Here is a 26,902-nt window from a genome sequence, read left to right on the forward strand (position 1 = left end):
TTTTTCAACTGTGAAGGATTCTTACTTTGGAACCTGCTTCCCTGCTTCAAGCAGCTCAGCATACTGGATCTTTTTCCTTTTGGATTCCTACACTGCATCAAGTCCCGGCTGCAAGGATCACTTCCTCATTTTTGCTCACCTGCTGCACACTGTCTGCAAAGCTCTCATCTGTTCCTCCCAGCAATCTCTCCTACCAAGTTGTAAGTAGATTGTTATCTAAAACATTGTTCACTGCTCTGAAAACTGGATCCAGTCCTTTCTTCATCTGCAACTAAGGTACAAACATTCATTAACTATTTATGCCATATGCTCCACCTTTTACAGGCATAACAAGCTGTTATAACCTCTGTTTGCTTAAGCTGCATATTAATCCACTGACTCAGTAATCACTTATGAACTCTCTTTTTTGACCAAGTGAAATTCATTACCTGTGACTGTTAACCTATCAACTCCTGTTACTAGTTGCATGAGATTTCTAAAGGCACAGATTGTGATATTAACTATATCTTGTCTGCTATCCATTATGTCTTATTAACTTGCTGGCACAGTTTTTTACCAGTTGTTACAGAATAACATTCTGGTTTCTTGTCCAGCTACATTTACAACCTTACGTAATAATCAAGCCTATAAAGTTAAAGTTATATAGCTTAATGGATCCACAGGCAGTTAAAGCAGAGTTTGACACTCTCAATCAGAAAGTTGATTTTCTAGCAAGAGGGCTCACAGAACTTCAGGCAGAGAATGCTGCACTGAAAAATGTACTTAAAGATATTGTTGCCCCAAAATCTCCAGACCCTCCAGAACCTTTAATTAACCCACCTGCTGTTTTTTCTGGTAAAAGATCTGACTTCAGAGGTTTTAAAAACGCCTGTTACCTACTGTTTTCAATGAAGCCAAGAACTTACTGCACAGAGAAAATAAAGGTTTGCACTGCCATATCCTATCTTGCAGGTGAACCCAGGGCGTGGGCTAACCGCTTTTTTGAGACACAAAGTCAGTTGTTAGACTCACTAGATCAATTTTTTGCTGCAATGGCATCCCTTTATGAAGACAGCAATAGTCAAATAAACGCAGAAACAAAACTAAGAGCATTAAAACAAGGAAAACGTCCTGTGGAGGACTTTATAACAGAGTTCCAAATGTGGGCCACAGACACATTATGGAATGATATCACCTTGAGAAACCAGTTCAGACTGGGACTTAATGACACACTAAAGGATGAAATATCCAGACTTGATATGCCAGAAACTCTGACTGGACTTATTAAATTAGCAACTACACTGGACCGCAGACTTAGGGAACGCCGTTCAGAAAGACTGACTACAGAGACCACTTTAAAGAGACCCTCACCTATTTACACAGAAAGAGAATCCCATTTCCCCACACCAATGGAGATTGGTGTAATTAAAGCCCCACTAACCTCAGAGGAGAAAAATAGAAGACGCATCTCCAATTTGTGCCTCTATTGTGCCAGTAGAGACCACCCAGTAGCAACATGTCCCATACTACAGAGATCAAGGAAGGGTAAGCCATTACATTTATGCAATACCTCCCTATATAACCACAACAATGCACTCACACTGATTTTATCTCTACAGTGGGATCGACTTCAAATCAAGACTGAGGCCATTGTTGATTCAGGGGCGTATGGGTGTTTTATGGATGCCACTTTTGTTAGTGCTAATAAAATACCGTGTGTTACAAAGCAAAAACCTCTGTTCATTAAAGTAATAGATGGTTCATTGATTCATAGTGGTCCTATAAAACAACACACCATACCTTTATTAATAACTACTACTGATGGTCACACAGAATATCAAAGCTTTGATATAATACCCTCAGCACTACATACCATCATCTTAGGTTTTCCCTGGTTAGTCAAACACAATCCCACTATAGACTGGAAACACTCAAAGATAACATTCCCCTCCTTATTTTGTAAAACCACTTGTTTTCAACAACAAACTATAGGAATGTTAGATGTTAGCATACCAACAGAGTATCAGGATTTAAGTGATGTGTTTGATTTAAAGGAAGCAGAGACTCTTCCTCCCCATAGGGATTTTGATTGTCCCATAGATTTGGTACCCGGAGCAGTAGTTCCATATGGGAAAATATATCCCCTCTCTCAAGATGAGTTACAGTATCTCAGAGAATATCTAGACGAGAATCTTAGGAAAGGTTTCATAGTACCATCTGTATCACCCGCAGCTGCCGGAATATTTTTTGTAAAAAATAAAGATCAATCATTAAGGGCCATTATAGATTACAGAGCTCTGAATGCAGTAACTGTAAAAAACCGTTATCCACTTCCACTCATCCCTGAACTTTTAGAACGTCTCAATGGTGCAACTATTTTCACCAAATTAGATCTGAAGGGGGCATATAATTTGATAAGAATTAAAGATGGGGATGAGTGGAAAACTGCATTCAGGACAAGATATGGCCTATTTGAGTATAAGGTCATGCCTTTCGGCCTTTGTAATGCCCCTGCCACTTTCCAACATTTTATAAATGAGATATTTAAAGACCTCATTGACGTGTGTGTTATAATCTACCTGGATGATATTTTAATTTATTCACGGACTACATCTGATCACATTAAACATGTTAGGTGGGTTTTAACAAGATTGCGTGAAAACAGGTTATTTGCTAAACTTGAAAAATGCCTTTTTCATGTCCATGAGATAAAGTTTCTTGGATACATAGTAACACCAGATCAAATCCGAATGGATCCAGATAAGTTATCTGCAATAAAGGATTGGCCAAGACCCACTAATGTGAAATCCTTACAGAGATTTCTGGGTTTTACAAATTTCTATCGCAAATTTATTCATAATTTTTCAACAATTGTTAAACCCCTAACCAGTTTAACCAGCAAAAATACTAAGTTTACCTGGTCTCCTCACGCAGAGGAAACTTTCCTTTTATTAAAAGATAGATTCATCTCTGCTCCTATATTGAATATACCTGACCATACTTGTCAGTTTATAGTTGAAGCAGATGCCTCAGACACTGGAATTGGGGCAGTTCTTTCTCAAAAGTCTAAATTAGACAATATACAACATCCCATAGCCTATTACTCCAGAACCTTACAACCAGCTGAAGCTAATTACTCCATAGGGGACAAGGAATTGTTAGCAGTCAAATCAGCACTAGAAGTATGGAGGCATATATTAGAGGGCACAAAGACTCCTTTTATAATATATACAGACCATAAAAACCTACAATATTTACGCCAAAGTAAAACTCTCTCCTCCCGTCAAGTGCGATGGAGTTTATTTTTGGACAGGTTTAACTTCCTGATTACTTATAGACCTGGACGTTTAAACACAAAAGCAGACGCATTGTCCCGCATCCATGAACAAAGCTTAAGGCCAGATCAAAATATGTATTTAATACCCCCACATAAGATAATAGGTCAGTTAACAACATTTGAGAATGACATTATCAGAGCACTCCAAACAGATGACCTACCTAATGATAGCCATCTAATAAAAGAAAATACTGGACTTTACACTTATCATAAAAAGTTATACATTCCAAAACAATTACGGAATTTTATCCTAAACTACTACCATGACAACCCATTATCAGGCCATCCAGGTATACATAAAACCAAAGAATTACTTTGCAGGGATTTCTGGTGGCCCAAAATATCAGATTCTGTACAGGATTATGTCAATTCCTGTGATGTTTGTGCCAGAAATAAAGTTGAAAGAAAGAAACCCATTGGATATCTTAATCCCTTACCTATACCAGAAATTCCATGGTCACTGATTTCTATGGATTTCATAGTGGAACTACCTCTATCTCAAAACCATAATACCATTATGGTCGTGGTCGATCATTTGACCAAGTTGGCCCATTTTGTTCCCTTAAAATCACTTCCCACCGCAACAGAGACCGCACAAGCTTTCATTAACAACATTGTGCGCTTACATGGCATACCACGGTCCATCATTACCGATCGCGGTACTCAGTTCACCTCTCATTTTTGGAAAACTCTTTGTACCAGTTTACGTATTCAACCAAGACTAACCTCATCTTACCATCCGCAGGCAAATGGTCTCACAGAAAGAGTGAATGGCTTACTTGAGCAATATTTACGTTGTTATATCACTCACCTACAGGACGATTGGATCTCTCTCCTTCCCTTGGCAGAGTATTCCTACAACAACTCAATTTCATCCTCCACTAGGGTAACACCTTTTTATGCTACTTATGGCTACCATCCTCAATCCATTCTACTATCACCAGATAGAAGGGCATCCCCTTCAGCTTCAACATACTTAACCAATTTACAAAACACTTTGACTTTACTAAAAGAACATTTAAACACTGCTAAAGCTGGGCAAAAACTTTATTATGATTTGAGACACAGGCCGTGTCCTGATTACAAACTGGGAGATCGAGTCTGGCTTTCCACCAAATACCTGAAACCGGCAGTGCCCTCCAAGAAGCTGGGCAGTCAATACATTGGTCCATTCCCCATTGTTCGAATTCTAAGTCCGACGTCTGTTACCTTGGACTTACCGAGACATTTCAGAATTCACCCCACATTTCATGTTTCGCTTCTGAAGCCCTATATCTCGAGCGCATCACGTTCACGTCCCCAGGCACCTCCACCGCCCATTCAGTTGGATGGTCAGGAAGAGTTTGAGCTTGAAACCATCTTGGACTCCAGAATCTCTCGTGGACGTTTGGAGTACCTCCTCCGTTGGAAGGGTTACGGTCCTGAGGAAGATTCTTGGGTACCTCGCTCCCGTGTTAATGCTCCTCAGCTGCTTAGGGCTTTCCATCTCCGTTATCCTGATAAACCTTCTACTGCATCCTCGGAGAGGATGTCCTGAGTGGGGGGATATGTAATGTCCCTTTAAGACATTCCACTCAATTCCTCCTGCCTATAAAACCACTCCCCTTTCTTCACATCATTGCTTGATTATTTTGTGCTTAGCCTGTTGTGTTCAACCTGTTCACAGCAGTCTCTTTCAAGTCTGACCTCTAATGCAAGTGCTTATTTTATTTAAGCAATCTCTATAGTTATTTTCTGCTGTGTTACCTTGCTACTTTTTCAACTGTGAAGGATTCTTACTTTGGAACCTGCTTCCCTGCTTCAAGCAGCTCAGCATACTGGATCTTTTTCCTTTTGGATTCCTACACTGCATCAAGTCCCGGCTGCAAGGATCACTTCCTCATTTTTGCTCACCTGCTGCACACTGTCTGCAAAGCTCTCATCTGTTCCTCCCAGCAATCTCTCCTACCAAGTTGTAAGTAGATTGTTATCTAAAACATTGTTCACTGCTCTGAAAACTGGATCCAGTCCTTTCTTCATCTGCAACTAAGGTACAAACATTCATTAACTATTTATGCCATATGCTCCACCTTTTACAGGCATAACAAGCTGTTATAACCTCTGTTTGCTTAAGCTGCATATTAATCCACTGACTCAGTAATCACTTATGAACTCTCTTTTTTGACCAAGTGAAATTCATTACCTGTGACTGTTAACCTATCAACTCCTGTTACTAGTTGCATGAGATTTCTAAAGGCACAGATTGTGATATTAACTATATCTTGTCTGCTATCCATTATGTCTTATTAACTTGCTGGCACAGTTTTTTACCAGTTGTTACAGAATAACATTCTGGTTTCTTGTCCAGCTACATTTACAACCTTACAGGAGGTAATTGGATTAATGGTAGCAGCAATGGACATCATTCCGTTTGCTCGCTTTCATCTTAGACCGCTGCAGCTGTGCATGCTCGGACAGTGGAATGGGGATTATGCGGATTTATCTCCTCAGATAAATCTTGATCAAGAGACCAGAGACACTCTTCTTTGGTAGTTGTCGCTGGATCATCTGTCCCAAGGGACTTGTTTCCGCAGACCCTCGTGGGTGATAGTGACAATGGATGCCAGCCTTCTTGGCTGCAGTGCAGTCTGGAACTCCTTGAAGGCTCAGGGTTTTTGTACTCAGGTGGAGTCTTTACTTCCAATCAATATTCTGGAATTGAGAGCAATATTCAATTTGCTTCAGGCGTGGCCTCAGTTGGCTTCGGCCGAATTCATCAGATTCCAGTCAGACAACATCACGACTGTGGCTTATATCAATCATCAAGGGGGAACAAGGAGTTCCTTAGTGATGAGAGAAGTATCCAAGATAATTTGTTGGGTGGAGGCCCACTCTTGTCATCTGTCAGCTATCTACATCCCAGGAGTAGAGAACTGGGACAGACTTTTCATCCGGGGGAGTGGGAACTTCATCCGGAGGTATTTGCCTCATTGATTCTCCGATAGGGGAGACCGGAATTGGATCTGATGGCGTCTCGACAGAATGCCAAGCTTCCAAGATATGGATCCAGGTCAAGGGATCCTCAGGCCGAACTGATGGATGCCTTGGCAGTGCCTTGGTTGTTCAGCCTAGCTTATGTGTTTCCACCGTTTCCTCTCCTTCCATGCGTGATTGCTCAAATCAAACAGGAGAGAGCTTCAGTGATCCTGATAGCGCCTGCGTGGCCATGCAGGACTTGGTATGCGGATCTAGTGGACATGTCCTCTCTGCCACCATGGAAACTTCCTTTGAGACAGGACCTTCTCATTCAAGGTCCTTTCCAACATCCAAATCTTATTTTTCTGCAGCTGACTGCGTGGAGATTGAACGCTTGATTTTTTTGAAGCAAGGATTCTCTGATTCGGTCATCAATACTTTGATACAGGCAAGAAAGCCTGTCACTAGAAAAATCTATCATAAGATATGGCGTAAATATCTTTATTGGTGTGAATCCAAGGGCTACTCATGGAGTAAAGTTAGGATTCCTAGGATTCTGTCTTTTCTCCAAGAAGGATTGGAGAAAGGGTTATCAGCAAATTCCTTAAAGGGACAAATTTCTGCTTTGTCAATTCTGTTTGGCAGATGTGCCAGATATTCAGTCTTTTTGTCAGGCTCTATCTAGAATTAAGCCTGTATTTAGACCCATTACTCCTCCCTGGAGTTTGAATTTAGTTCTTCGAGTTCTTCAAGGGTTTCCGTTTGAACCCATACATTCCATGGATATCAAATTGTTATCTTGGAAAGTTCTGTTTTTAGTTGCTATTTCTTCTGCTCTAAGAGTTTCTGAGCTTCCAGTGCTACAGTGTAATTCTCCTTATCTCTTTTTTCATTCTGATAAGGTGGTGTTACGTACCAAACCTGGATTCCTTCCTAAGGTTGTTTCAAATAAGAATATTAATCAGGAATTTGTTGTTCCTTCCTTATGTCCTAACCCTTCTTCTAAGAAGGAGCGTATGTTGCATAATTTGGATGTGGTCCGTGCCTTAAGGTTTTACTTACAGGCAACTAAGGATTTCTGTCAATCATCTTCATTATTCATTGTTTATTCTGGAAAGCATAGGGGTCAGAAAGCTACGGCTACCTCTCTTTCTTTTTGGCTGAGGAATATCATCTGCCTGGCATATGAGACTGCTGGACAGCAGCCTCCTGAAAGAATTACGGCTCATTCTACTAGGGCTGTGGCTTCCACATGGGCTTTTAAAAACTATGCATCTGTTGAACAGATTTGTAAGGCTGCGACTTGGTCGTCCCTTCACACTTTTTCCAAATTTTACAAATTTGATACTTTTGCTTCTTCTGAGGCTATTTTTGGGAGAAAGGTTCTTCAAGCAGTGGTGCCTTCTGTTTAGGTTCCTGTCTTGTCCCTCCCTTTCATCCGTGTCCTTTTGCTTTGGTATTGGTTTGCGACAAGTAAGGATGAAATCCGTGGACTCATCATATCTTTGTAAAATAAAAGTAAATTTATGCTTACCTGATAAATTAATTTATTTTATGATATGACAAGTTCACTGCCCACCCTGTTCTTTTTAAGACCGTTTTCTTTATATTTTGTAAACTTCAGTCACCTCTGCACCTTTTTAGCCTTTCCTTTTCTCTTCCTATACCTTCGGCCAAATGACTGAGGGTGGAGGGGGAGGGAGGGGCTATATATACAACTCTGCTGTGGTGCTCTTTGCCACTTCTTGTTAGCAGGAGGTTAATATCCTACAAGTAAGGATGAATTCTGTGGACTCGTCATATCGTAAAAGAAATTAATTTATCAGGTAAGCATAAATTTACTTTTCCAGTTCCTGATGCTATTTCAGATGTAATTTCTAGGGAATGGAATAGACTGGGTACTTTTTTTACTCCTTCTTCAAGGTTTAAGAAACTGTATCCTTTGCCGACTGATAGATTGGAGTTTTGGGGAAAAGATCCCCAAAGTTGATGGGGCCATCTCTACTCTTGCTAAACGTACTACTATTCCTACGGCAGATAGTATTTCTTTCAAAGATCCTTTAGATAGGAAACTTGAATCTTATCTAAGGAAGGCTTATTTATGTTCAGGTCATCTTCTTAGGCCTGCTATTTCTTTGGCTGATGTTGCTGCTGCTTCAACTTTTTGGTTAGAATTTTAGCACAACAAGTACCAGATCATAATGTGTATAGCATTGTTAAGCTAATTCAACATGCTAATAATTTCATTTGTGATGCCATTTTTTATATCATTAGAATTGATGTCAGATATATGTCTTTAGCTATATTAGCTAGAAGAGCTTTATGGCTTAAATCTTGGAATGCTGATATGACTTCTAAATCAACGTTGCTATCTCTCTCTTTCCAAGGTAATAAATTATTTGGTTCTCAGTTGGATTCTATTATTTCAACTGCCACTGGGGGAAGGGAGCTTTTTTGCCTCAGGATAAAAAATCTAAGGGTAAATTTAAGGCTGCTGTTTTCGTTCCTTTCATCAAAATAAGGAACAAAAACTTGACCCTTCCCATAAGGGAATGGTTTCCAATTGGAAGCCTTCTCCAGTCTGGAATAAATCCAAGCCATTTAAAAGATCTAAATGCCCCCAAGTCCGCATGAAGGTGCGGTTCTCATTGCAGCGCAGCTGGTAGGGGGCAGACTAAGATTTTACAAGGATGTTTTGAGCAATTCAATCCAAAATCATTGGATTCAGAACATTGTTTCTCAAGGGTACAGAATAGGTTCCAAAGTAAGACTGCCTGTGTGAAGTTTCTTTCTCTCATGCATTCCAGTGAAGCCAGTAAAGGCTCAGGCTTTCCTGAAGTGTGTTTCAGACCTGGAGTCTTCTGGGGTAATTGTGCCAGTTCCTTTTCAGGAACTGGGTCTGGGGTTTTATTCAAATCTGTTCATTGTTCCAAAGAAGGAGAATTATTTCAGACCAGTTCTGGATCTAAAAATTTTGAATCGTTATGAAAGAATATCTACATTCAAAATGGTGACTATAAGGACTATTCTGCCTTTTGTTCAGCAAGGGCATTATATGTCTACATTAGACTTACAGGATGCATATCTTCATATTCCGATTCATCCAGATGTATCTGTTCCTGAGATTCTCTGTTCTAGACAAGCATTACCAATTTGTTGCTCTTCCTTTTGGCCTAGCAACAGCTCCAAGGATCTTTTCAAAGGTTCTCGGTGCCCTACTCTTTGCAATCAGAGAGCGGGGTATTGCAGTGTTTCCTTATTTAGACAATATCTTGGTACTTGCTCAGTCTTTACGTTCTGCAGAATCTCACACAAATCAACTAGTGTTGTTTCTTCAAAGACATGGTTGGAGGATCAGTTTACCAAAAAGTTCTTTGATTCCTCAGACAAGGGTAACCTTTTTAGGTTTCCAAATAGATTCAGTATCCATGACTTTGTCTCTAACAGACAAGAGACGTCTGAAATTGGTTGTAGCTTGTCGAAACCTTCAGTCTCAATCATTCCCTTCAGTAGCTATGTGCATGGAGGTTTTAGGTCTCATGACTGCAGCATCGGACACGATCCCGTTTGCTCGTTTTCACATGAGACCTCTTCAGCTTTGTATGCTGAACCAATGGTGCAGGGATTATACAAAGATATCACAATTAATATTGGTGGTTAGATCACCATCGTTTAGTTCAAGGGGCCTCTTTTGTTCATCCAGCCTGGACTGTGATCACAACAGATGCGAGTCTTTCAGGTTGGGGAGCTATCTGCGGATCTCTGACAGCGCAGGGGGTTTGGAAATCTCAAGAGGCGAGATTACTAATCAATATTTTGGAACTCCGTGCGATTCTCAGAGCTCTTCAGTTTTGGCTTCTTCTGAAGAGAGAACCGTTTATTTGTTTTCAGACAGACAATGTCACAACCGTGGCGTATGTCAATCATCAAGGTGGGACTCACAGTCCTCAAGCTATGAAAGAAGCATCTCGGATACTTGCATGGGCAGAATCCAGCTCCTGTCTAATTTCTGCGGTCCATATCCAAGGTATAGACAATTGGGAAGTGGATTATCTCATTAGCCAGACTTTACATCCGGAAGAGTGGTCTCTTCACCCAGATGTGTTTTTTCAGATTGTTCAGATGTGGGGGCTTCCAGAAATAGATCTGATGGCTTCTCATCTAAACAGGAAACTTCCCAGGTATCTGTCCAGGTCCAGGGATCCTCAGGCGGAAGCAGTGGATGCGCTGACACTTCCTTGGAGTTATCAATCTGCTTATATCTTTCCGCCTCTAGTTCTTCCAAGAGTGATTTCCAAAATCATAATGGAGCGCTCGCTTGTACTGCTGGTGGCTCCAGCATGGCCACACAGGTTTTGGTATGCGGATCTTGTTCGGATGTCCAGTTGCCAACCTTGGCCACTTCCGTTAAGGCCAGACCTTCTATCTCAAGGCCCATTTTTCCATCAGGATCTCAAATCATTAAATTTGAAGGTATGGAGATTGAACGCTTAGTGCTTAGTCATAGAGGTTTCTCTCACTCAGTGATTAATACTATGTTGCAGGCTCGTAAATCTGTGTCTAGAAAGATTTATTTCCGAGTTTGGAAGACTTACATTTCATGGTGTTCTTCTCATAAATTCTCTTGGAATTCTTAGAATTCCTAGAATTTTACAGTTTCTTCAGGATGGTTTAGATAAGGGTTTGTCTGCAAGTTCCTTGAAAGGACAAATCTCTGCTCTTTCTGTTCTGTTCCACAGAAAAATTGCTAATCTTCCTGATATTCATTGTTTTGTACAGGCTTTGGTTCATATCAAACCTGTCATTAAGTCAATCTCTCCTCCTTGGAGTCTTAATTTGGTTTTGAGGGCTTTACAGGCCCCTCCGTTTGAGCCTATGCATTCTCTGGACATTAAATTACTTTCTTTGAAAGTACTGTTCCTTTTGGCCATCTCTTCTGCTAGAATAGTTTCTGAATTATCTGCTCTTTCTTGTGAGTCTCCTTTTCTGATTTTTCATCAGGATAAGGCGGTTTTGCGGACTTCATTTAAATTTTTACCTTATGTTGTGAATTCCAACAACATTAGTAGAGAAATTGTTGTCCCTTTGTTGTGTCCTAATCCTAAGAATTCTCTGGAGAGATCTTTACATTCTTTGGATGTGGTAAGAGCTTTGAAATATTATGTTGAAGCTACTAAAGATTTCAGAAAGACTTCTAGTCTATTTTTTATTTTTTCTGGTTCTAGGAAAGATCAGAAAGCTTCTGCCATTTCTTCGGTAACTTGGCTTAAGCTTTTGATTCATCATTTGGAGTCGGGTAAATCCCCGCCTCAGAGGATTACGGCTCATTCTACTAGGTCAGTTTCCACTTCCTGGGCTTTTAAGAATGAAGCTTCTGTTGATCTGATTTGCAAAGCAGCATACTTTTACTAAATTCTACCATTTTGATATTTTCTCTTCTTCAAAAGCAGTTTTTGGTAGAAAAGTACTTCAGGCAGCAGTTTCAGTTTGATTTGTCTGCTTAGAATTTCAGTTTTTTTCAATATAAAGATTAAAACTTTTGGGTTGTGGATTAATTTTTCAGCGGAATTGGCTGTCTTTATTTTTATCCCTCCCTCTCTAGTGACTCTTGCATGGAGTTCCACATCTTGGGTATTGCTATCCCATACGTCACTAGCTCATGGACTCTTGCCAATTACATGAAAGAAAACATAAATTGTAAGAATTTACCTGATAAATGAATTTCTTTCATATTGGGAAGAGTCCATGAGACCCACCCTTTTTTAAGGTGGTTATGATTTTTTTGTATAAAGCACAATTATTCCAATTCCTTGTTGATGCTTTCGCTCCTTTCTTATCACCCCACTTCTTGGCTATTTGTTAAACTGAATTGTGGGTGTGGTGGGGGTGTATTTATAGGCATTTTGAGGTTTGGAAAACTTTGTCCCTCCTGGTAGGAATGTATATCCCATAGTCACTATCTCATGGACTCTTGCCAATATGAAAGAAATTAATTTATCAGGTAAATTCTTACATAAATTATGTTTTTTTCAGGTTTTAGTTAGCCTAGGAAGCTTACGTAATTTAATCCCAGCAGGGCCGACTCCGCCCTTCATTCTTCTGAGGTCGATAAAATGAGCAACATTGTATTTCATTTCATTGGTTTTCATCATCTGCCTGGGGGGAACCTGGAGTAGACGGTCTATGAATAAGACAGAGAGCTGAAACATGTCAGACCGCTGCTGTCTTAGATCTGATTTTTTACAAATTTCTGCTGTGAAACTGTTTTAATTAATATGGCATTAAAGTTTACTTTTTAAACTCTTAGCCTGTAGCCCCGACTTGCCCTATTTTTCTACTTTTGATTGCTGATTTATGCAGACTTACAGAGGTCTGCGGGCGGTTAGCGGGGAGCTCTGTGAGTATATGCTGTGCTGTAAGGAGCGGATCACCTAACTCACACCTGGTTGTGATTGGAAAGGAGGAGTTCATTCACAGAGGACAGACCGTAACCGGGAGCTTGTGCAACGCTGGCAACAACCGGAGGATTGAGGTACTGTACCTATTTTGAACTGTGCTGTTTGGAATCCTGATACTATTAGAATTATCCATAAGACTTTGTACTAGTCTAAGCATTGGTTTGAGCGCTATATCGGGACTTTTTCTTTGTCATATTGAACCTGGAGTTCCTTAGCCATGATTGGCGTGGATTGCTCAGTGGGCGGACGCTCATCTTTGTTGTCTATCCACTATTTGCATTTCAGGAGTGGATACCGGAAACTGACTTCTTGAGGAGCCAAATTTTCTTTCTGGGGAGGGGGCACTTTTCCCAGAGGTTTCTCCAGGTTAACCCTCAAATGGGAGGTGCTGGAGTTGGTATGGCAGTACACCAAAACTTCCTAGTTAATTTAAAAGTCAAGAATTCAGCAGGCTGCTCTGTTTGAATTCCTGGTGGTTCTTTGGGATTTCAGTCTGACATCCCTGTTTTCTCCATAGTGTCTCAGGATCTGGTAGACAACCTAACAGGAGATGTTTTTCTTCCTCCTTGGTGGTTGTTTCTGATGAAGGACCTTCTAATTTGGGGTCCATTCTTTCCCTCAGCTTTCGTTTCTCCGAGTCTTTCCACTTGAAGATTGAACGTCTAGTTCTGTCTAACCCTGGTTTTTCTGAGTCGGTCATTTAGACCATGATTCAGGCTTGCAAGTCTGTTACTATAAAGATTTACCATAAGATATGGCAGAGGCTACTCCTTGAGTAGGGTCAGGATTCCTAGGATTGTCCTTTCTCCATGAAGCTTTGGAGAAGGGTTTATCAGTCAGTATCCTGAAGGAACTTATGCGTCTGGCGGAAGTGCTAGATGTGCAATCTTTTTGTCAGGCCTTGGTCAGAAACAGGCCTGTGTTTACGTTTGTTGCTCCTCCTTGGAGCCTTTACCTTGCTCTTAAAGTTTTGCAGCAGGCTCCATTTGAGCCATTGCATTTCATAGATATTAACTTGTTTTCTTGGCAGTTTTTGTTTCTTACTGCTATTTATTCTGCTCGAGAGTCTCGGAACTCTCAGCTTTGCAGTATGATTCGCCCTATTTTATTTTTTGAATGCTAAAGCGGTTGTTCTTACTACATCAGGTTGCCTTCCTACAGTTGTTTTTGGTAGGAATTTTATTCAGGAATTTGTTGTTCCTTCACTTGTCCTAATTCTCCTTCTCATGAGGATTGTTTGTTGAATGACTTAAATGTTGTGGTTTTGATTTCTTTTTTCAGGCGACTAAGGAATTTCGCTAGTCTTCTGCCCTGTTTGTCTGTTTCTCTGGTAAACGTAAGGGTCAGAAAGCTTCTGCTACTTCTCTCTCTCTCTCATGGAGAAATATTTTCCATTTGACTTACAAGACTGCTGGTCTGCAGCTTCCTGAGAGAATTACGGCTCATTCTACGAAATTGGTTTACTCTTCTTGGGCTTTCAAAAAAGAAGCTTCTGTGGAACAGATTTGCAAAGTTGCATACTTTTTTCAAACTTTTTCTAATTGGATCCTTGTGCCTCGGCCGAGGTTTCTTTTGGGAGAAAGGTTCTTCAAGCAGGTGGTGCCTTCTGTTTAGGTTTACCTGTCTTGTCCCTCCCTTATCATCTAGCTTGGGTATTGGTTCCCAACAGTAATTAAGATGAACACATGGACTCACCATATCTTTGGAAGAAAACAAAATGTATGCTTACCTGATAAATTTGTGTCTTCAAGATATGGTGAGTCCACGGACCCACCCTTTTTGTTTTTTATTAGAGTTTTTTTACTAAACCTCGGACACCATGTGTTACATTCTCTTCTGCATTTCCTTTCGGTTGAATGACTGGGGGTTGTGGGTAAAGTAGTGATACTTAACAGTTTCCTGTGGTGCTCTCTGCCTCCTCCTGCTGGCCAGGAGTGATATTTCCAACAGTAATTAAGATGAACCCGTGGGCTCACAATATCTTGAAGAAATAAATTTATCAGGTAAGCATACATTTTGTTATTTTGCGTTTAGTGTTGTTTTTTGGGGGGGGAGGTTAGGGCTTTTTTATATGCTAAAAGAGCTAATTGCCCTTTAAAGGGCAATGCCCATACAAATGCCCCTTTAGGGGCAATGGGTAGCTTTTTTTTTTTTTTTTAGTTTATTTTGGGGGTTTGGGTGGTTGTATTGTTAGGGGGGCTTTGTCATTATTTTTCCAAAAAAGAGCTGATTTATTTACGGCAATGCCCTACAAAAGGTCTTTTTAAGGGCTACTGGTAGTTTATTGTTAGATTAGGGGGTGTTTTTATTTTGGGGTTATATTTTGGATAATTTTCGTTTATTATTTTCCGTAATCTTAGATTTTTTTTTTCTTTCATAATTTTAGACTGTTTTTTTTTTTGTAATGGTAGTTGTTTTTTTTTCTGTAGTGTTAGGTTTTTTTAATTTTGTAAATTAGGTTATTTATTTTTGGTATATTTTATTTTTTAAAAACAGTAATGTTAGGTTTTTGTATAGTTTAAGCTTAGTTTTTTTTATTTCACCGGTAAGTTTTTATTTATTTGAAGGTATTTATATTGTAAGTTTTTATTTAAAGTTAGGGGGTGTTAGTTTTAGGGGTTAATAGTTTAATTTAGGTTTGTGTGGCTATGTGGGTGTTTGGCAGTTTAGGGGTTAATGGGTTTAGTTTAGTATTTGCGATGTGGGTTTATTATAGTGTTGCCGATGCAGGTAGGCGGCAGAATAGGGATTAATAGGTTTATTTAGTGTTGGCAATGTTGGGGCGGCAGATTAGGAATTAATAGGTGTATTTTGTGTTTTGGCGATGTTGGGGGTGGCGGATTAGAGGTCAATAACTTTATTGTTTGAGATGCCAGGGGGCGACGGATTAGGGGTTTATAGGATTATTTAGTGTTGGCGATGTTGGGAGGCCGCGGTTTAGGGGTTTATATCTTTATTTAGTGTTGGCGATGTTGGGGTGGTGGATTAGGGGTTTTTAGACTAGGGGTTTATGTTAGGTTTTTTTTACATAACCTTCTTGTCTCCGTAGACATCATTGGCGAATGCGTTATAGCGATTGCCATTCCGCAATCGCAAGTGTTAGTTTTTTTCTACAACTTTTTCTACATTGCTCTATTGATGTCTATGGGGGAAAACGTGCATGAGCACGTAGTCATGACTTGGTTTTTGTGCGGTAAGGAGCTTAACGCACCATATCGCACAACAAAAGAAGGTGCTTTTTAAACTTGTAAAATGGCAGCGCTATGGAAAGTGTGATACCGCTAAAATTTTTAGCGTTATTTACGAACCAATTTAGCGCACAACTTCTAATTTAGGTCAGTGTTTAGAAGTCTATAAGGAGAATACTTTAAAGCGGTAAACAATATATCCGAAGTCCCGAAGCTAGTGTGCCTCAGTCTTTTGCTCTCGCTGAACCTTTTTACTTTTAACTTGTAATGCGCACATTAATGCAGCTGCACTCATTTTTTACTTCAAGCACAGTTAGAATTTCGAGCGGAAAAAACTAATTTACGGCACCACTTGTAAGCTGGTCCCATATGTAGTTTTTAAAGTGGCATAATATTAAAGTACTATATGTGTGTGTTTTGTAATCTAAAAATGTGCTTTCTTTATAATTTGTTGCTCTAATATTTACAAATTTGCATGCATTCAGTAAAATTAGATTTTAAAAATAGATTTCTGAAAACAGAAAATGATATCTATAGCCACTTTGTCACATTCTATACTATGCAGAATTGCTTCCTATTTGTTTTTAACCTAATAATATTTCTATGCTATAGTTACTTATTGCAAAAGTTCTATCTAGGGTTACTTGCTACAAAAAAAAAAAGTTGAGACACTGTCCTTCTAATGTGTCCTTTCCTTGTTCTTCATTATTTTCTAAAGTTATTTTTCATCCACGGAAACCCAACCAGAGTCAGGAGATTTAGCACCTACTCTGAATTTCAAATAAGCAGTAGATTTTTTTCTGACAAATTTATTCTCCCATTCCCCCCCCCCCGTATCATGTGACAAACATCAGCCAATCACAAACTAGTATACGTATACCATGTGAGCTTGTGCACATGCTCAGTAGGATCTTCTCCCCCATAAAGTGTGAATATAAAAGGACAGTGCAAAATGTGATAATGGAAGTAATTTGGAAAGTGTCTTAAAACTGCTGTTCTTTCTGAATCATAGAAGTTTATTTTGACTTGAGTGTCCCTTTAACAATTATACAAAATCTTTTTCTGTAATTCTCTATCCACCAATTCTCATAATTGTTTTTTTAACCCCTTAAGGACCACAGCACTTTTCTATTTTCTGACCGTTTGGGACCAAGGCTATTTTTACATTTTCTTTTTTAAGACATGATGAGTCCACGGATCATCTTAATAACTAATTTGATATTCACCTCCTGGTCAGCAGGAGGAGGCAAAGAGCACCACAGCAGAGCTGTTAAATAGCTCCTCCCATCCCTCCCACTCCAGTCATTCTCTTTGCCTACGTTAGTGCTAGGAAGAGGTAAAGTGAGGTGTTAGATTAGATTCTTCAATCAAGAGTTTATTATTTTTAAAGTAGTGCAAGATTGTGCTGCTTTGTTCTAGGGTGTAGCCATAGTCCATATAAGTCTCTTCAGTAGAGCTTTTGGTGGCTTTAGAGCAATGAGAACTTGTGATACATAATTCTCACTGTGCCTCCTATACATTTTATGCTGCCCTTCTCCTGATAGCCTAAGCAAAATTAACTCAGGCTTTATCATTTTCCACAGGGCTATGGGAGGGAGAGAACCTCCTAAACCTGCTGAGCTGCCCTGCTGTTGGGCAGAATAGAAAGGTAAGTGCTAACTTTTTTATTCTGGGTCTGAAGCACACAGGATTCAGGACAGAGGAAGTATAGCACTTTACTGGGACATATATCTCCTATATATAGATTAAGAAGGATTATCTGGCAGCATGTTAATAGCAGGCACTGGGGCTGAGGAGAGTGGCTTTCTGGGGGCACTTAGACCAAGCTGGATACAAGAGGGATATGCCTTATAACAGAGAGGGCTAAACCACTTAATATATTATCTTTATATTATTGTATGGTCGCTGGCTCAATCACCTGTATAAGCTTTATATGTAATGCTCATTTTATACCTTTCATTTGGTATTACAATTTGCCCCCAGGTTCAAAAAAGAGTTCAGTAACATCTCCCGGTAGTCTAGAGCATGTATTGTTACGCCCACGAAGGGCGGGGTTTAGTTTTAGCACCTTTATTCAGCGGCACAATTTCCTATTTTTGAGTTTTAACTATGCTGTAGTCTCTGAGATGTGAGTTATCACGCCCACGAATGGCAGAGTTATGGTTGGGCCGACTTAGCCTGCACTTGCTCTTCCGTTCATCGGATGTTAGAGCGGTTTCTGGGAGAAAGGTTCTTATTCTTTCTAACTCAGTACTCAGTGTTTTATCTTAGGTGGGTCCGGATAACGCTACAGCTGCTCTCCGGATCTGTTTAGAATCTAAGTCATGTCCTTCTTAGGTACATGAAGTTCTAAGGGGGTATGAGTATCAGGAGGGCGCTTCAGCAAGTTTTAACTGAGGTTTCAGTCGGTGTTTCTATGTTTGCGTGCTAGTCTAAGCACTTTTCTGCACACAAGGATAAAAAGTTGTTGTTTAAAATTTAAAGAGACAGTAACGTTTTTTTCTGTTAATCTTTATTAAAATAATTTCACTGTTTATTTGTTTAATCCATCCTTTGTGTCTTAGGATGGAACACGAACACACAAAAAAATGAGTTACTTTTTAATTTTAAAGAGACAGTAATGTTTGTGTAAAATTTTATTAAAAATAAAAAAATTCTTTCTTTTCTGAACCTTCTCCTACTAAAGTTTTTTTTGCTGTTTGGGGAGTCTATTGACTATGATGAATCTATGCCACAAATTTCTCCTATAGTGTCCCACAAAATGTTATGGCCTCCATGCAGTGCCCTGCACTTCCTCTAACTCTCCATTTAGAATTACTTTGCATTTCATACATTATAGGTTTTTCCACGAGGTAGAAAACATTACTAGAGGAATTCATTTCAATTAGGGTGATTGATTCAGTAGTTGCTATCCCAACTGTTTCTTCCCTGTTAACGAAAAGATTAAGATACTTCGGGATTATCTGACAGAGAATTATCAGACTCAGATGGAATAATATCTTTATTTGATCCTGAGGTGGTTTTTCTCTGTTTTTTAGCTTGCTCACCTCCCTTTGCTACTTTAGGAGGTTTTAGCTCCCTGGGCGACCCCAACACTACCGGTGTTATCTATCCTAGTGCGTCCAGTAAGTTATTAGTAATGGAAGGAACCGCATTCCCTATATTTAAAAAGATGTTTTCCATAGCCGGCTTAGCTAAGGAGCCTGGGCAAACATTCATTAGGGTGGAAGGAGTAGTTTCCAGCTTAGCTAAGGGAACTACGATACCCTCAGAGGATAGCTGGGTTCAAAGGTCCTATGGACAAGAATTAGAAAAGGGATGTACACCAGGGCTTACAATGGCAACCAGCTATGTACTTTGCTACCGTCACTTGTGCGATGACATATTGGTCTGATGCGTTGTCTGATGCTGCTAAGTCAGAAACGCCCCTGGATAAAGATCCAGGATAGGATAAAAGCTTTCGAGTTGGTTAATTCCCTTATTTCGAATTCTTCCCTTCAAGTTATAAAACTGGGAGCATAGGTTTCAGGGTTCTCTGTTCTAGCTCACAGAGTCTTATGGTTAGAACCTTGTTCTACGGACGTATGCTCTAAGTTTAAGCTTTTAGTGATTCCTTACAAGGGGAAGACTTTGTTGGGATCTGGCTTGATGAAAGTAATATCCTTTGGAATTATAGAATTTAAAATTAAAAAACAAAAAAAAAACAAATAGCCTGCTGTTGAATCAAACACAGTGTGAAGGACATGCCCCCGATCCGGGACCTGATCTTGCAGAGGGCAGAATTTCCGTCTTCACTCAGGCTTGGGTTCGAGATGTTCAGGATCCCTGGGCAATAGAAAATAGTGTCCCAGGGACACAAATCAGAGTTCAAAGAGTTTTCCTCCCAGAGGCAGGTTTCTGTTTTCAAGATTATCTGCAGATCAGATAAAAGGAGAGGCATTCTTACACTGCGTAGGAGACCTCTCAGACCTGAAAGTGATTGTTCCAGTTCCACTACGGGTACAGGGTCTGGGTTTTTTGTCCCAATCTGTTTGTGGTTCCCAAAAAAGAGGGAACCTTCAGACCACTTTTAGATCTCAAGAGTCTAAACAAATTCCTTAGTGTACCATCCTTCAAGATGGAAACTATTTGTTCCATTCTTCCCTTGATCCAAGAGGGTCAATTTATGACAACAGTGGATTTAAAGGACGCATACCTTCATGTGCCATTCTCAGCAATCGTTTCAAGATTCTAAGGTTTGCCTTTCTGGACAAATGCTTCCAGTTTGTGGCTCTTCCTTTCGTTCTTGCCACAGCTCTTAGAGTTTTCACAAGTGCTCTGGGATCACTGTTGGCGGTGCTTCAGTTTCGGGGCATTGCAGTGGCGCTCTATTTGGATGACATCCTGGTCAAGGCACCATCCTTACAGCAAGTAAGATGTCACATAGACATGGTGTTATCCTTCCCGTGATCTCACGGGTGGAAGGTAAATTCGGTAAAGAGTTCCTCAGTCCCATTCACAAGGGTAACTTTCTGAGGAACCATAATAGATTCCATATCAATGTAGATTTTTCTGACAGAATGTCAGGAAATCAGAGTATCAATACTTGTCTAGTCATTCAATCCATTCCTCCGCTTCAGTGGCTCAGTGCATGGAGGTATTCGGGCTGATGGTGGCGGCAATGGACATCATCCCATTTGCTCGGTTTCATCTCAGATCTCTGCATTTAAGCATGCTCTGGCAATGGATCAGAGATTATACAGATTTGTCTCCTCAAATACTACTGGAGCAGGAGACAAGGGATTCTCTTCAATTGTGTTGTCTCTGGATCATCTATCCCAAGGAACCTGCTTTCGCAGACCATCTAGCCTAGACCATCAGCCTTCTAGGGTGGGGAGCAGTCTGGGGCTCTCTAAGGGCTCAGGGGTTTTGGACTCTGTTCTTCTTATAAACATTCTGGAACTGAGAGCGATCGACAATGTTCTTCTGATCTGGCCTCAGTTAGCCTTGGTCCAGTTTCTCAGGGTCTAGTCGAACAAAATAACGTCAGTGACTTTCATCAATCGTCAGGGAGTTCCTTGGTGATGATAGAGGGGTCAAAAATAATTCAGTGGGTGGTGGCCCATTCTTGCTGTCTGTCGGTGATGCACATCCCAGGGGTGGACAACTGGGAGACGGATTTTTTGAGCAGGTAGACTTTTCATCCAGGGAGTGGGAACTCCATCCAGAAGTGTTATCCAGTTTTATTTTTCCCCCGTTGGTTTTCCTTCCTCGGGTTATTGCTCGAATCAAGCAGTAGAGGGCATCAGTGATCCTCATAGCTCCGGCTTAGCCTCGCAGGATTTGGTATGCAAATCTGGTGGAATTGTCATCTCTGCCACCTTGTAGACTTCCATTGAGGAAGGACCTTCTAATCAAGGGCCCCTCCTTCTCTCAGATCTGGTTTCTTTGAAACTGTCTGCTTGAAGATTGAACACTTTATATTATCCAAGCGGGGTTTTTCTGCCTCGGTCATTGAAACCATGATTCAGGCTCGTAAGCCTGTCACTAAAATTGTTTATCATAAATATCTCTATTGGTGTGAATCCATGTACTACTCATGGAGTAGAGTTAGGATTCCTAGAATTTAGTTTTTTCTCCAAGAGGGTTTGGAGAAAGGTTTATCGTCATGTTCCCTAAGGGGTCAAATTTGTCTTAGTCTATTTTGTTACTCTAACATCTGGCAGATGTCCCAGATGTACAATCATGTTGTCAGACCTTGGGCAGGATCAGGCCTGTGTTCATACCAGTTACTCCTCCATGGAGTCTGAATTTGGTTCTCAAGTGGCTCCGTTTGAGTCTATGCTTTCCTTAGATATTAAGTCATTATCTTGGAAAGTTTTATTTCTTGTTGCTATTTCTTCTGCTCGGAGAGCTCTCAAAATTACAGTTTGTTTACTTATCTAATTTCCATTCAGATAAGGTAGTTTCTTTTTAAAGACACGATGAGTCCACGGATTTCATCCTTACTTGTGGGATTGCGCCTCCTGATTAGCAGGAGGAGGCAAAGAGCACCACAGCAGAGCTGCTATATATAGCTCCTCCCTTCCCTCCCACTCCAGTCATTCTCTTTGCCTACAATAGTGATAGGAAGAGGTAAAGTGAGGTGTTAGATTAGATTCTTCAATCAAGAGTTTATTATTTTTTAAAGTAGTGCCAGAGAGTGCTGCTGTAGTCCATATCAGTCTCTACAGGAGAGCTTTTGGTGGCTTTAAAGCGATGGGAACTGGTGGGACACAATTCTCACTGCGCTTCCCATACTGATGCTGCCCTTACACTGAAAACCTGAAGGATATTTACTCAGGTCTTCCGTTTACTTGCAGGTCCATGGGAGGGAGAGAACCTCCTAGACCTGGCAACTGCCTTGCTGTCAGGCAGAAGATGAGGTAAGTGCTGACATTATTTCTGGGGGTATAAGTGACTACTCAGAGAAAGTTTGGGCACTTTAATTTTTTATAGACCTCATTGTGAAGGAGATAGATGTCCTAATGTATTAAGGGACACAATCTGGGCAGATTGGATGCAGGCACTGGGGCTATAGCCGGTTTTGACGCAGGCACTAGTGCTAAAATGTATCAGGTGACGTTGTTTCTCCCGGCGGTTTCATGTCTATTATAACAGATCGGGAGATTACATTTTTTAAACAGTGAGCAGAGAGGCTCAGTGTGAGGTTTTACGCGGTAATTTTTTAACCAGCAGCTATCTGACAAAGCTGATAGTTTACTTATGGTTCCCTGGGGCTTATTTTGTAAGTAAATGGTGACCGGGAACTGCATATTCAAACGCCCACGATGGGCGGAGCTTGTGATGGCGCCAAATTGGTTGTGCGCCTTTTTCTCTAATACTTCCGGTTATCGGAAGACAGGGGTAGATGTCTGCGCTTGGGGTTATGTGATCACTTGATCATTTGGCAAAGTGCACCCCTTGTGGGTTTACTACTGCTCACAGAAGTGGATGTGAGCGAGTATATGCCTAAATGTATGTGGATATGAGCGAGTATGTGCCTAAATGTTTGTCAGCTGTTGACTGATCAGTGTCAGCTCAGTGCTGAGGTTTCTAGCTACATCGCTTTTTTCATAAAGACAAACTTTAGGTCAGAGTGGTTCCAAAACGCTTCCACTGACTAAATCTGTGCATAACGGCTAATATACACTTCAGCTAGGTTAGCTGAGGTGTAGAGGTTTTTTATTTGTTCCCTAAGTCTTTACATGATTAATCATCTTTTATTTGTTCCCTATGCTGTTAGAGAACTGACACTTAAAGGGACACTTAACACCTGTCTTCTAATAATCCCTTAAACCTACATTTTCTTATTAGTAAAATTAAAATAATCACTGTTTCTATTTTATTTGTTCCTCTTACCCCAAACTATTGAAGGAAATTGCTTTGAAGTACAATGTTGATCCAGTGCTTAATTTCCTATCTAAGCTGCCATATTGTAACGTGCGTTTCAGGGGCACAGCAGTCACATGCTCATGATGCTGTCACATGACACACACAGCATATTACTTAGAGAATCACATCTGGCTGCAGCGTGAGCTGCAGCCTCTAAACATACATATTTATGTGTCACTCACAGTATAAATGTATTAGCCTTCCCTATCTAACACACATATTATGCAGTATAATTGAAATAAAATGCTTTATAAGAACTGTTTATGTTTTTAACGCACCCCACAGTTTTGTTCTTCAAACTGCCCACAAGTTTTATGCTCTGAGCAAAAGCTGTTTCCAGTGCACGGCTTCAGGGCAGGAACTATTGTCGTAAATCATTTGTAAGCTGAAGCTCCATGAGGGAGAGAGTGAGAGGGAGGCTCTCAGACATGCTGGATATACTGATATACTCCATGCAGGGCAGATTTCTGCTTCTTGTGATCTCTCCTGCTTATGTACCAGCTAGCGCTGCAGAATCTGTTGGCGCTCTACAAATAACCGATAATAATAATAATAATAATAATAATAATGTGATCAGTTAGTAATGATTGTCTGTTTTATTTACCAGTGTGATCTGCTCCTGTCACACCATCTGATGATCACACACAGAGTTCTGCTCTAGTGACTGTGTCTGACTCTTGGCAGAGGGTGTGACAAGAGCAGACAACACTGCTAAATAAAACAGAGGATCATTACTAACTGATCACATTAGCTGGTACATAAGCAGGAGAGGTCATAAGAAGCAAAAATCTTCTGCATGGAGTATATCAGTATATCCAGCGTGTCTGAGAGCCTCCCCCTCCCTCTCTCCCTCACAGAGCTTACAAATGATTTACGACAATAGTGCCTGAAGTTCACTGGAAACGACTTATGCTTAGAGCATAAAACTTGTGGGCAGTTTGAAGAGTAAAACTGTGGGGGACGTAAAAAACATAAACAGTGCTTATAAAGAATTTTATTTCAATTGTTCTGCATAATATGTGTATTAGATGGGGAAAGCTAATACATTTATACTGTGAGTGACAAAAAAATAAGTATCTTCAGACACTGCAGCTCACACACTGCAAACATATGTGATTCTCTAAGTATGTGCAACAAATAATATGCTGTGTGTGTCATGTGACTGCTGTGCCCCTGTAAGGTACGTTACAATATGGCAGCTTACATAGTAGAATCAAGCACTGGATCAACACTACTTCAAAACAATCTTTGTCAACAGTTTGGGGTAAGAGGAACAGATAAAATAGACAGCAGTGATTATTTTATTTTAATTAATAAGAAAAAGTAGGTTTTAGCATTTTTCATCAGGTGTTAAATGTCCCTTTAAATAAACAAGTTTCTCTTTTACAATTTAAAGAGACAGTAACTGTTTTTTATGTGTTAAAAAAATTAAGTCTTTACATGATTAATCATCTTTTCTTTGGTTCCCTATGTGGTTAGAGAACTGCCACTTCAATAAACAAGTTTCTCTTTTACAATTTAAAGAGACAGTAACGGCCTTATGTTTTATTAAATTAAAAATAAAAAAAAAAGTAAATTTTTTTTAAAAAAAGGTTATGATTTTGCATGATTAATCATCCTTTAGAATTTTCTCTTTACTATTTAAAGAGACAGTAACGGTTCTTTATGTGTTACAAAAGTTAAGACTTTTGCTTGATCATTTTCTATCTGTTTTCTATGTTGTAAGAGAACTGCCACTTACATACCAAAGTTTCTCTTTAACTTTAAAGAGACAATAACGGTTTTTTATATAGCCATCTCATACAATGCATTTTTTCCTCATGAATTCCACCTGGAATTTCTTGTCTAGACATTGCTTCCTAAGGTCGTTGGAGCGATCTCTTACGTTGTCTGTGTTTTTCCCATGATACGGGAAACACTTGAGGATTAGTATTTAAGTAGCTATTCCGAATTTTCTTCTCTGAAGAGGAGGATTCTTCAGTGGTATTTAGGGGAAAAATCGCAGACTCTGTCTGTGTACTTCCTTTGCTTGATACTGAAGTGTTTTCCTTTCAGTTTAAATTTGAACACCTCCGTTTGTTACTTTGGGAGGTTTTTGTTTCCCCTTTTTTCCCAGTGATAGCAGACTCTATCAAGGAGTCTTGTCAATGTACCCAGGGATTGGGTGTATGTCAGAGTTGCCTCAGGACCGCAGAGCGTTTGATTATAGATATTGGTCTGCGGATGCCTCATCTGAGTATAGACTTTTCGTGATTCCCTACAAGGGAAGGACCTTGTTTGGACCTGTTTTAATGGAAATTATCTCTGTTATTTTGAGAGGTAAGGGTCAGCTTTATTCTCAGGTGGGGTCAGCCGGAATTAGATCTCATGGCATTTCGACAGAATGCCAAACTCCTGAGATAAGACCGCCTGGGAACACCAGGTGCGGTAGGCTTTTTGAGTCGAGGTACAGGGACCCCCTGATGGAGCTGATAGATGCTCTGGCGGTTCCTTGGACCTTCAGTCTAGCATACCTATTTCCTCTGTTTGCTATTCTTCCTCGGGTCATTGCTCAGATCAAGCAGGAGAGGGCATCGGTGATCCTCATTGCACTGGCCTGGCCTCCCAGGATTCAGTATGCAGATCTGGTGGATATGTCATCTCTGCCACCTTGGAGACTTCAGGCCCATAAACCTGTGACTAGAAAGCTTTACCATAAGATATGGCATAAATATCTTTATTGGTGTGAATCCAAGGGCTACTCATGGAGTAGAGTTAGGATTCCCAGAATTTTGTCTTTTCTCCAAGACGGATTGGAGAAGGGTTTATCGGCAGGTTCCCTAAAGGGTCAGATCTCTGCCTTATCTATTTTGTTACACAAACGTCTGGTGGATGTCCCGGATGTTCAATCCTTTTGTCAGGCTTTGGTTAGGATCAGGCCTGTGTTTAAACGAATTGCTCCTCCATGGAGTCTGAATTTAATTATTAAAGTTCTTCAAGGGGATCCGTTCGAGCCTATGCCTTCCTTAGATATTCAGTTGTTATCTTGGAAAGTTTGTGTTTCTTATTGCCATTTCTTCAGCTCGAAGAGTGTCTGAGCTTTCGGCATTGCTATACAATTCACCTTACCTTATTTTTCATTCGGATAAGGTAGTTTTACACACTAAACTAGGGTTCTTTCCTAAGGTTGTTTCAGACAGGAACATTAAACAGGAGATTGTTGTTTCTTCCTTGTGTCCTAATCCTCCTTCTCAAAAGGAACGTCTTATGCACAATTTGGACGTGGTATGTGCTCTGAAATTTTATTTACAAGCGACTAAGGACTTTCGTCAGTCGTCTTCTTTGTTTGGGAAAAAAATCAAAAACAAAAAGTTCTTGACGGAGGTGCGCCCACGGTGATGAAAGCGATGATCAGTCCGAATAATCCAATGAAAGGCCGCTCTTCTATAGCGTGTGTCAACGGTTGGATATTCTGTAGTGGGGAAACAGGAAGGCGCCAATAGGGTGATAACGTAAGGACCCTGACAAGTAAATTAAAAGTAAAAGGGTACTCACAAGCAGGGCGGCACTTAGACGTGCCTAACAAAGCAAAC

This window comes from Bombina bombina, chromosome 7 (genome assembly GCF_027579735.1).
Source record: "Bombina bombina isolate aBomBom1 chromosome 7, aBomBom1.pri, whole genome shotgun sequence".
Lineage (NCBI taxonomy): Eukaryota > Metazoa > Chordata > Amphibia > Anura > Bombinatoridae > Bombina > Bombina bombina.